Source organism: Sylvia atricapilla, chromosome 28, assembly GCF_009819655.1.
Source record: "Sylvia atricapilla isolate bSylAtr1 chromosome 28, bSylAtr1.pri, whole genome shotgun sequence".
Taxonomy (NCBI): domain Eukaryota; kingdom Metazoa; phylum Chordata; class Aves; order Passeriformes; family Sylviidae; genus Sylvia; species Sylvia atricapilla.
The window spans coordinates 600,079-611,078 of record NC_089167.1 but is presented as its reverse complement, the minus strand read 5'-3'; positions in this window follow the sequence as shown (position 1 = coordinate 611,078).

Here is an 11,000-nt window from a genome sequence, read left to right as displayed (position 1 = left end):
CAGTTGGAATGGCATTTGGAATGGCAACAATGGCAACTGGAATAACAATTGGAATGGCAGCTGGAATGGTAATTGGAATGGCAATTGGAATCACAATTGGAATGGCAGCTGGAATGGCAACTGGAATGGCAACTGGAGTGGCAATTTCCCGGTGAGAAAACCATAGCCCTTGCAGTTCTTGAACCAAAGTGTGGGGTTTCTTAGCTACTGCCCAAAGTCAATCTTGATGCCTTTCTTACCTGGCATCTTCTCTTTTGAGAGGTTCCTGCTTGAGGGTGCAGATACTGAATCACAGCACCGGGTAATCAGAGGTTTCCATTCCCACCTTGAACGTGGCTTTGCAGTGGTCAGGGCTCTTGCACACATTTACCCCCAAAGGCACCATATGGCAGCTGTCTGATGCAGCAATGATTCACTGAACACATGAAGAGAATTCATACAGCCTCTGCTCAGTGCCACGGCCTTGATTATGGGTCATTTAGAAAACACTGAGGGCACTAATTGGCACTTCCCAGAGACGGAATTTCCTCTGATTTAGCAGGGTTTTTTGCAAGCTTCAGGGATGTCACGGTCTCCCTTCAAATGTGAAATGTCTTCTTTCCCTTGTCATTTTAGTCCCAGCAGTTTCCTGGTGGCATTGTCAACAACAGCCAAGTCATCATTGGTGGCCATTCCCAAATTGTGACCATCAACAGGCAATGGCGTGTGGCAATCATCGAGAAAACGAGCGTCAGCGGCTCCTGGAAAACCATCTGGAACTACAACACGGTGAGTGGCATGGAGGGGGCTCATTCAAAAAGCATCCAAAGAGATTCGCTCCTTGTACTTTTGACCCGGGGACAACAATATTTTCTCAATTCTGAATGTCTGGAGCCCATGATGTGGGGCAGGAACTCTCTGCATTTCTTATGGCTACCATCTTGGCTTTACTCCAAATGTTAAGAGCTGGTAAAACCCAGAATTGTGATTGCTGAATCCTTTTCTTTCCCAGGGCGTCATTGCAACCAAAGTCAGACAACAGAACGCGTGCTACATTTCCATCATGAACAGAAGCGAGATGCCCCGCTTTGATAATCTGGCCCGCCTGGCCCGGGAGAGCAGGGTAAGATTCCCAAGGAGGAGCAGGTTTCTCACCCTGGGCTCCATCGGGCTGTTGTGTCATGTGCTTTTGTTTTCTGGACACGAAGAGGTTGTCTCTAGTGGCAGGGTTTCCTCTCTCTCCACAGTAATGGAGATTGGGAATCTGATGTAGGAATGCTCTGCCCAGAGAAGAAAGGGGCTGCATTACTCTGTCCCCTGCCTTCCCTGTCAATGCAGAGCTCTGCAGCTCACTGGGCAAAGCCTTGCTCTGTGGAGCCCTTCAAGGGCCTTTATTCTGTTGGCATGCCAAGATCTCAATGTCCTTCACAGACATTTCAACACCAAACTGCATTGGGCAGCTCACAACATGGCATTGCAGCTCCTCTTGGCTGGACTGCCTTTTCCTTTGGGGCATGAGAGGGTGTCTCGCTATTGCACAGCCTTTCCACCACATCCATGGGCTGAGTCACACCTGGACCCGAGCTGAGGAAGGAGCTAGAGAGCAGAGGGACGACGAGGGTGTGGGAGAAAACAGCAGGAAAACAGCCAAAGATTGGGCCAGGCCACAGAGCATTCCAGGGGGAAAAGACAGTGGCAATTCATTAGAAACAAAGCCCGTGGGAGATGCTGTGACTTGTCCCACTAAAGAACCAAGGGCTGTCAGAGCAGGGCCCTAAGCACCACCTGAAAATACTCCAAGTGCAAATGTATGTGCTCAGGCTAACTGCTGCCCTCGTTGGTTCCAGGGAGAGACTGCAGGGTGAGACTTCTGCCAGCCTTCCAGCCAAGGGCCCCTGAGGGCCAAGGGCAGAGACTCTGCAAAGGTTTTAGAAGGAGCTCTGGCTTCACAGAGCAGCCACACTCCTCCTCTTCAGCCTTTTCCTTGCTGCTCCTTCCCTTCAGGCTCCCTGCACCTTGACTCCCTTCAAAGGAGCTCTGCCTTTGCTGCTGCCTTCAAGGCATGATAATGGTCCCACAGGCCCCCAGGGAATTAAAACGTTTTCCCAAAAAGCAGTTTGGGCTCAAACACCCAGGCCTCAGTCATCCTTTCAAAAGCTAGAAATTGGCCTAGAAAAAATCAGCTCCTGACACTGAGATGGCTGAAAGCTGATTTCTTATGTTTAGAACCTGATTGGTCTTGGAAGACCTTCCAGGAGGATCACTTTTGTCACCAATGGACTGGTCAACAACCTCTACTCCTATGGAGCAGATATTATTGCCATGTGCAGCGGACTCACCACCTACTTGGCTTACGAAGTTCACTCTCAGTGTAAGCATTGGCAATTCCCAGTTTTCCTGATGGGGCTTTTTCTCTTGGGCCGTGATTGGGTTACAATTGCTGCTCTTCCATTTTGAGACACACACTCACCAAGGGCTCCAGAGCAGTGGCACAATGTGTTTGGCACCTCTGGAGATCAGGACGGGAACAGGGTGGTGTCACAGCCCCCAGGGATGACCCCAACAAAACCCACTCAGGTCCCTTCAGGGAAGATTAATGGGGTTCAGTTTGGGCACAGACTGTTTCAGCTTTCAGGTTTTGTCTTTTCTTTCTCAGCATTCCAAGGACCCCAGGTGAATGTGGGATCATGCGTTACCCTGGATGTGCTGAGAGTTGTGGAGCTGCAGTACTGCAATAGCAATGGAAATTGGAACAACCAATGGAACAACCAATGGAACAACCAATGGAACAACCAATGGAACAACCAATGGAATGGCAATTGGAACAACAATTGGAACGACAATTGGAATGGCAACAATGGCATTTGGAACAACACCTGGAACAACACCTGGGACAACAACTGGAACAACCAATGGAACAACAATTGGAACGGCCAGTGGAACAACCAATGGAACGGCCAATGGAACGGCCAGTGGAATAACCAATGGAACAACAACTGGAACAACAATTGGAACAACCAATGGAACGGTAACTGGAACAACAACTGGAACGGCAATTGGAACAACAATTGGAACAACCAGTGGAATGGCAACTGGAACAACCAATGGAACAACAATTGGAACGGTATTTGGAACAACAGTTGGAATGGCAACTGGAATGGCAGTTTTCCGGTGAGAGAACCTCAGCTTTTCCCTTTCTTGAACCAAATGTCAGGGACTCCAGAGGTGCTGCCCATAGCCAACCCTGATGCCCTTCCTGCCTGGCGTCTCCTCTTCTGAGAGGTTCCTGCTGGAGGGTGCAGATGCTTTCAAAGAGCACTGGGTGAGCAGAGGTTTAAATCATTGACACTGAGCATGGATTTACTCTGGCCAGTGCTCTTTGTTTGCTCTTGCACACATCTACCTCTAATGGCAGCAGATGACAGCTCTCAGATGGGGCAATTGTTCCCTGAATACGTGAAAAGGATTCTTATGGCCTCTGCCCAAAGCCACAGCCTTGACTCTGGGTCCTTTGGCAAAGACTGAGGGCAGGGCCGGGCACTTCTCTGGGGGCAGCATTTCCATTGCAGCAGGGATTTTTGTATGAAGATCTGGGGATGTCACTGTCTCCCTTCAAAGGTGCATCATATTTCTCTTGTCTTTTTAGTCCCAGCAGTTTCCTGGCAGCATCTTCAACAACACTCAAGTCATCATTGGTGGCCAGTCCCAAATTGTGACCATCAACAGGCAATGGCGTGTGGCAATCATTGAGCAAAGGAGCTTCGGCGGCTCCTGGAAAACCATCTGGAACTACAACACGGTGAGTGGCAGGGAAGGGGCTTGTTCCCTCTGAATATCACGAGACTGGCCCCTCATACAGCTGGCTCAAGGACAGCAAGTTTCAATTTCTTCTCAACTTTGGAGCCCATGATATGTGGCCAAAACTCTGCATTTCTTATGGCTTCCATCCCGACACTGTCCAAATGATAACCATTGGAAAACCCAGAATTGTGATTGCTGAATCCTTTTCTTTCCCAGGGCGTCATTGCAACCAAAGTCAGACAACAGAACGCGTGCTTCATTTCCATCATGAACAGAAGCGAGATGCCCCGCTTTGATAATCTGGCCCGCCTGGCCCGGGAGAGCAGGGTAAGATTCCCAAGGAGGAGCAGGTTTCTCACCCTGGGCTCCATCGGGCTGTTGTGTCATGTGCTTTTGTTTTGTGGACACGATGAGGTTGTCTCTAGTGGCAGGGTTTCCTCTCTCTCCACAGTAATGGAGATTGGGAATCTGATGTAGGAATGCTCTGCCCAGAGAAGAAAGGGGCGGCAGCATTCCCATTGGGCTCAAACACCCAGCCTAGAGTCATCTTTCCAGAGATAGGAATAATCCTAGAATGGAATCAGCTCCTGACATCGAGCTTGCTGAATGCTGGTTTTTGATGTTTAGAACCTGATTGGTCTTGGAAGAACTTCCAGGAGGATCACCTTTGTCACCAATGGACTGGTCAACAACCTCAACTCCTATGGAATAGACATCACTGCCATGTGCAGCGGACTCACCACCTACTTGGCTTATGAAGTTCACAATCAGTGTAAGCATTGGCAATTCCCAGTTTTCCTGATGGGGCTTTTTTCTCTTGGGCCGTGATTGGGTTGCAATTGCTGCTCTTCCATTTTGAGTCGCACAGACACCAAGGGCTCCAGAGCAGTTGAACAAAATATTTGGCACTTCTGGAGATCAGGACTGGAACAGGGTGCTCTCACAGCCCCCAGGGATGACACCAAGAAAACCCACTCAGCTCCCTTCAAGAAAGCTTAATGGGGCTTCAATTTGGGCACAGCCTGTTTCAGCTTTCAGCTTCTGTCTTTTCTTTCTCAGCATTCCAAGCACCCCAGGTGAATCTGGGATCATGCATTACCCTGGATGTCCTGAGAGTTGTGGATCTGCAGTACTGCAGGGGCAACGGCAGTATCAGTTTCCCGGTGAGAAAACCTTAGCTCTTGCCTTTCTTCAGCCAAAGGGAGGGCCTCCAGAGCTGCTGCCCAAACCAACCCTGATCCCTTTCTTGCCTGCCATCTCCTCTGTCGTGAGGTGCTTGGGCATTTGACCCTGCTTGAGGGTGCAGATGCTAAAACAGAGCAATGACTCAGCTGAGGTTTCCATCGCCGACCTTGAACGTGGGTTTGCTATGGTCAGTGCCCCTGCACACATCTACCCCCAAATGCAGCAGATGACAGCTCTCAGATGGGGCAGTGATTCCCTGAATACGTGAAAAGGATTCTTATGGCCTCTGCCCAAAGCCACAGCCTTGACTCTGGGTCCTTTGGCAAAGACTGAGCGCAGGGCCGGGCACTTCTCTGGGGGCAGCATTTCCATTGCAGCAGGGATTTTTGTATGAAGATCTGGGGATGTCAATGTCTCCCTTCAAAGGTGACATGTCTCCTTTCCCATGTCATTTTAGTCCCAGCAGTTTCCTGGCAGCATCTTCAACAACACTCAAGTCATCATTGGTGGCCATTCCCAAATTGTGACCATCAACAGGCAATGGCGTGTGGCAATCATCGAGCAAACGAGCGTCAGCGGCTCCTGGAAAACCATCTGGAACTACAACATGGTGAGTGGCACGGAGGGGGCTCATTTAAATGCATCCAAGAAGATTGGTCCTTTTGTAGTCCTGGACCTGGGACAACAACATTTTCTCAATTCTGAATGTCTGGAGCCCATGATGGGGGGCAGGAATTCTCTGCATTTCTTATGGCTTCCATCCCGACTCTGTCCAAATGATAACAATTCCAAAACCCAGAATTGTGATTGCTGAACCCTTTTCTTTCCCAGGGCGTCATTGCAACCAAAGTCAGACAACAGAACGCGTGCTACATTTCCATCATGAACAGAAGCGAGATGCCCCGCTTTGATAATCTGGCCCGCCTGGCCCGGGAGAGCAGGGTAAGATTCCCAAGGAGGAGCAGGGTTCTCACCCTGGGCTCCATGGGGCTGTTGTGTCATGTGCTTTTGCTTTCTGGACACGATGAGGTTGTCTCTAGTGGCAGGGTTTCCTCTCTCTCCACAGTAATGGAGATTGGGAATCTGTTGTAGGAATGTTTTCCCAAAGGAAGAAAGGGGCTCTGTTATTCCCTCCTGGACATTCTCTGTGGCTGCTGAGCTCTGCAGCCTGCTGGGCAAACCTGTTCTTTGTGGAGCCCTTCAGGGCTTTTCTTCTGCTGCCCCTTCCCCTCATGTTCCCTGCACCTTGACTCCCTCAGAACAAGCTCTGCCTTTGCTGCTGCCTTCAAGGCTTCACAGTGGTCCCACAGGCCCCCAGGGGATGGAAAGGTGTCCCTAAAGGCAGTTTGGGCTCAAACACCCAGGCCTCAGTCATCCCTCCAAGAGCTGGGGATTGGACTAGAAGGGAATGAGCTCTTGACCTTGAGATGGCTGAATGCTGGTTTTGATGTTTAGAACCTGGTTGGTCTTGGAAGAACTTTCAGGAGGCTCACCTTTGTCACCAGTGGACTGGTCAACAACCTCTACTCCTATGGAATAGATATCACTGCCATGTGCAGCGGACTCACCACCTACATGGCTTACCAAGTTCACAATCAGTGTAAGCATTGGCAATTCCCAGTTTTCCTGATGGGGCTATTTTCTCTTGGGGCGTGATTGGGTTGCAATTGCTGCTCTTCCATTTTGAGACACAGACACACCAAGGGCTCCAGAGCAGTGGCACAATGTGTTTGACACCTCTGGAGATCAGGACGGGAACAGGGTGGTGTCACAGCCCCCAGGGATGACCCCAACAAAACCCACTCAGCTCCCTTCAGGGAACATAAATGGGTTCAGTTTGGGCACAGCCTGTCTCAGCTCACACTGAGCTCCCCTGGAATGCCCAGTCAAGAAGAGGGGTCGGTCTCAGAAGCGCTGTCCTACAGGTCAGAGCTTGCTGACGAGTTGAGCCAGGCAGCCACCAAGCCCTTGTGCTTCACAGCACTCAGTCAAGTGGCCTTGATCCCTGTGGGTTTTTCCCAGGGCCAACAGTCTCATTCCCCAGGCCTTTAATGGCCTACCCCTGGTAGGATTGTTTCAGGATGCCACAGCCCATGTGACTGGCCCAGGAAGGGGCAGCACGTCCCCATGTGATGCCCAGCCCCTGGGACTCAGTTCTTCAGAACCTGCTTGTCTCAGAGCAACAGCAGCACTCTCCTGTGGAAGGGCAGCCAAGGTCTTGGGCATTAATTAGCTGATGGGGTTTTGTCTTTCCTTTCTCAGCATTCCAAGCACCCCAGGTGAATGTGGGATCATGCGTTACCCTGGATGTGCTGAGAGTTGTGGAGCTGCAGTACTGCAATAGCTATGGCAATTGGAATGGCAACTGGAACGGCAACTGGAATGGCATTTGGAATGGCAACAATGGCAACTGGAACAACCAATGGAACAACCAATGGAACAACCAATGGAATGGCAATTGGAATGGCAACAATTGGAACAACAATTGGAACAACGATTGGAATGGCAACAATGGCAATTGGAACACCACCTGGAACAACACCTGGGACAACAACTGGAACAACAACTGGAACAACAATTGGAACGGCCAATGGAACAACAATTGGAACGGCCAATGGAACAACAATTGGAACGGCCAATGGAACAACCAATGGAACAACAATTGGAACGGCCAGTGGAACAACCAATGGAACAACAACTGGAACAACAATTGGAACAACCAATGGAACAACAACTGGAACAACAATTGGAACAACCAATGGAACGGCAACTGGAACAACAATTGGAACAACCAATGGAACGGCCAATGGAATGGCAACTGGAACAACCAGTGGAACGGCAACTGGAACAACCAATGGAATGGCAATTGGAACAACAATTGGAATGGCAACTGGAATGGCAGTTTTCCGGTGAGAGGACCTCAGCTTTTCCCTTTCTTGAACCAAATGTCAGGGACTCCAGAGGTGCTGCCCATAGCCAACCCTGATGCCCTTCCTGCCTGGCGTCTCCTCTTCCGAGAGGTTCCTGCTGGAGGGTGCAGATGCTTTCAAAGAGCACTGGGTGAGCAGAGGTTTAAATCATTGACATTTAGCATGGATTTACTCTGGCCAGTGCTCTTTGTTTGCTCTTGCACACATCTACCTCTAAAGGCAGCAGGTGACAGCTCTCAGATGGGGCAGTGATTCCCTGAATACATGAAAAGGATTCTTATGGCCTCTGCCCAAAGCCACAGCCTTGACTCTGGGTCCTTTGGCAAAGACTGAGGGCAGGGCCGGGCACTTCTCTGGGGGCAGCATTTCCATTGCAGCAGGGATTTTTGTATGAAGATCTGGGGATGTCACTGTCTCCCTTCAAAGGTGCATCATATTTCTCTTGTCATTTTAGTCCCAGCAGTTTCCTGGCAGCATCTTCAACAACACTCAAGTCATCATTGGTGGCCAGTCCCAAATTGTGACCATCAACAGGCAATGGCGTGTGGCAATCATTGAGCAAAGGAGCTTCGGCGGCTCATGGAAAACCATCTGGAACTACAACACGGTGAGTGGCAGGGAAGGGGCTTCTTCCCTCTGAATATCACGAGACTGGCTCCTCATACAGCTGGCTCAAGGACAGCAAGTTTCAATTTCTTCTGAACATTTGGAGCCCATGATATGTGGCCAAAACTCTGCATTTCTTATGGCTTCCATCCCGACACTGTCCAAATGATAACCATTGGAAAAACCAGAATTGTGATTGCTGAATCCTTTTCTTTCCCAGGGCGTCATTGCAACCAAAGTCAGACAACAGAACGCGTGCTTCATTTCCATCATGAACAGAAGCGAGATGCCCCGCTTTGATAATCTGGCCCGCCTGGCCCGGGAGAGCAGGGTAAGATTCCCAAGGAGGAGCAGGTTTCTCACCCTGGGCTCCATCGGGCTGTTGTGTCATGTGCTTTTGTTTTCTGGACACGATGAGGTTGTCTCTAGTGGCAGGGATTCCTCTCTCTCCACAGTAATGGAGATTGGGAATCTGATGTAGGAATGCTCTGCCCAGAGAAGAAAGGGGCTGCAGCATTCCCATTGGGCTCAAACACCCAGCCCAGAGTCATCTTTCCAGACATAGGAATAATCCTAGAATGGAATCAGCTCCTGACATCGAGCTTTCTTAATGCTGGTTTTTGATGTTTAGAACCTGATTGGTCTTGGAAGAACTTCCAGGAGGATCACCTTTGTCACCAATGGACTGGTCAACAACCTCAACTCCTATGGAATAGACATCACTGCCATGTGCAGCGGACTCACCACCTACTTGGCTTATGAAGTTAACTCTCAGTGTAAGCATTGGCAATTCCCAGTTTTACTGATGGGGCTTTTTTCTCTTGGGGCGTGATTGGGTTGCAATTGCTGCTCTTCCATTTTGAGACACAGACACCAAGGGCTCCAGAGCAGCTGAACAAAATATTTGGCACTTCTGGAGATCAGGACTGGAACAGGGTGGTGTCACAGCCCCCAGGGATGACACCAAGAAAACTCACTCAGCTCCCTTCAGGGAAGATTAATGGGGCTTCAATTTGGGCACAGACTGTTTCAGCTTTCAGCTTCTGTCTTTTCTTTCTCAGCATTCCAAGCACCCCAGGTGAATCTGGGATCATGCATTTCCCTGGATGTCCTGAGAGTTGTGGATCTGCAGTACTGCAGGGGCAACGGCAGTATCAGTTTCCCGGTGAGAAAACCTTAGCTCTTGTCTTTCTTCAGCCAAAGGGAGGGCCTCCAGAGCTGCTGCCCAAACCAACCCTGGTCCCTTTCTTGCCTGCCATCTCCTCTGTCGTGAGGTGCTTGGGCATTTGACCCTGCTTGAGGGTGCAGATGCTAAAACAGAGCAATGACTCAGCTGAGGTTTCCATCGCCGACCTTGAACGTGGGTTTGCTATGGTCAGTGCCCCTGCACACATCTACCCCCAAATGCAGCAGATGACAGCTCTCAGATGGGGCAGTGATTCCCTGAATACGTGAAAAAGATTCTTATGGCTTCTGCCCAAAGCCACAGCCTTGACTCTGGGTCCTTTGGCAAAGACTGAGCGCAGGGCCAAGCACTTCTCTGGGGGCAGCATTTCCATTGCAGCAGGGATTTTTGTATGAAGATCTGGGGATGTCAATGTCTCCCTTCAAAGGTGACATGTCTCCTTTCCCGTGTCATTTTAGTCCCAGCAGTTTCCTGGCAGCATCTTCAACAACACACAAGTCATCATTGGTGGCCATTCCCAAATTGTGACCATCAACAGGCAATGGCGTGTGGCAGTCATTGAGCAAACGAGCGTCAGCGGCTCCTGGAAAACCATCTGGAACTACAACACGGTGAGTGGCACAGAGGGGGCTCATTCAAATGCATCCAGAAGATTGGTCCTTTTGTAGTCCTGGACCTGGGACAACAAATTTTTCTCAATTCTGAATGTCTGGAGCCCATGATGGGGGGCAGGAATTCTCTGCATTTCTTATGGCTTCCATCCTGACTCTGTTCAAATGTTAACAGTTGGGATAACTAGAATTGTGATTGCTGAACCCTTTTCTTTCCCAGGGCGTCATTGCAACCAAAGTCAGACAACAGAACGCGTGCTACATTTCCATCATGAACAGAAGCGAGATGCCCCGCTTTGATAATCTGGCCCGCCTGGCCCGGGAGAGCAGGGTAAGATTCCCAAGGAGGAGCAGGTTTATCAACCTGGGCTCCATCCGGCTGTTGTGTCATGTGCTTTTGTTTTGTGGACACGATGAGGTTGTCTCTAGTGGCAGGGTTTCCTCTCTCTCCACAGTAATGGAGATTGGGAATCTGTTGTAGGAATGTTTTCCCAAAGGAAGAAAGGGTCTCTGTTATTCCCTCCTGGACTTTCTCTGTGGCTGCTGAGCTCTGCAGCCTGCTGGGCAAACCTGTTCTTTGTGGAGCCCTTCAGGGCTTTTCTTCTGCTGCCCCTTCCCCTCATGTTCCCTGCACCTTGACTCCCTCAGAACAAGCTCTGCCTTTGCTGCTGCCTTCAAGGCTTCACAGTGGTCCCACAGGCC